We start from the raw sequence: 1543 nt of genomic DNA, 5'->3' as shown, positions 1-1543 counted from the left end.
CTGGTGGAAGGCAAAGAGGAGCAAGTCACGTCTTACATGGTTGGCAGCAGGCAGAGAACTTGTGCAGGAAAACTTCCCCTTATAATAACCGTCAGATCTCGTGACACTTACTACCATGAGAACAGCACAGGAATGACCTACCCCCATGACTCAATTACCTCTCACTGGGTCCCTCCCAAAACATGTGGGAATTCAAGATGAGATCTGGGTGGGGACACAGCCAAACCATATCCGGTGTAAAGAACAAGAAGAGACAAAAACCAGAAGTAAATCCTCAGGGATAGGTAGTGCTTTATAAGGTAGGAAAATAATATTTGACCAAAGATTTGTACCCAAAATACAAAATGAACTCCTACACACTAATATAAAAAGACAGTCCAACAAAAATGGACAAAGTGCCAGGTGCAGTAGCTCATGCCTGTAATCCCAGCACTTTTGGAGGCTGTGGTGGGTGGATCGCTTGAGCCGAGGAATTCAAGACCAGCCTGGGCAACATAGCAAGACCTCTCTCTACCAAAAGTTAGCTGGGCATGGTGGCATGCTCCTGTAGCCCCAGCTATTCAGGAGGCAGGGGTGGGAGGATTGCTTGAGCCCGGGAATCAGAAGTTGCAGTGAGCTGAGATCGCACCACTGCATTCCAGCCTGAGCAACACAGTGAGACCTTGTCTCCAAAAAAGAAAACAAAACAAAACACACGCACACACAAAAGCTGTGAACAGTCACTTCACAGGAAAAAGCAAATTAAAAGTACAATGGGGTACTACTACACACCCACCAGAATAACTACAATGGAAAACACAGAATATATTCAGAGTCTTAAGACTGTGGAGCAACAAGACCCTCAAACAATGCAGGTAGGAATGTAAATCCGTAAAGTTATTGTGGGAAATTATCAGCCTCTAATAAAGCGAACACATGTGTGCACCGTGACTCAATAATTTCACCCCTAAGCATTTATACGACAAAAGCACATGCATATGTTCACCAAAAAAACCATGCTGGAATATCTACAGCAGCAACTAGTTGTAAGAGTCACAAACTGAAAAGTTCCCCAATACCAATCAATAACAAAATTCATATATTGTGATATATTGGCATGTTGAATCCCTACATACCAATAACAATGAATAATCTGCACATAAAATATTATAAATCACACAACTATAATGGTGAAGAAAAGCAAAAAGACACCAAAGAGATTTACACTGTATTGTTCCATTTATATCAAACATCAAAATAGGAAAAACTAATCTATGATGTTGAGAGTGAATAAAGGCTGCTCATGGTGGGTGGGGTCAGGTGTAGAGAATGGAAAGGGGCATGAGGTGGTGTACAAGGTGCAGGCTATGTTCTTTTTCTTGATCTGGGTGCTGGGCACACTGCATGTGTACACAGTGATTTGTGTGTATTTAACATTTCAATTAAAAATTTAAAGAGTTTAAAGAAATTGGAAAAGAATCATGAAGCAGATAAACAGAAAATTAGGAGGTCAGTAGCTCAAACCCTAGAGAGTAATGTCTTAGAAACAAAAAGACATTTTGGG

Source organism: Piliocolobus tephrosceles, chromosome 19 (genome assembly GCF_002776525.5).
Source record: "Piliocolobus tephrosceles isolate RC106 chromosome 19, ASM277652v3, whole genome shotgun sequence".
Taxonomy (NCBI): Eukaryota; Metazoa; Chordata; class Mammalia; order Primates; family Cercopithecidae; genus Piliocolobus; species Piliocolobus tephrosceles.
Note: the sequence above shows the minus strand (reverse complement) of the source record.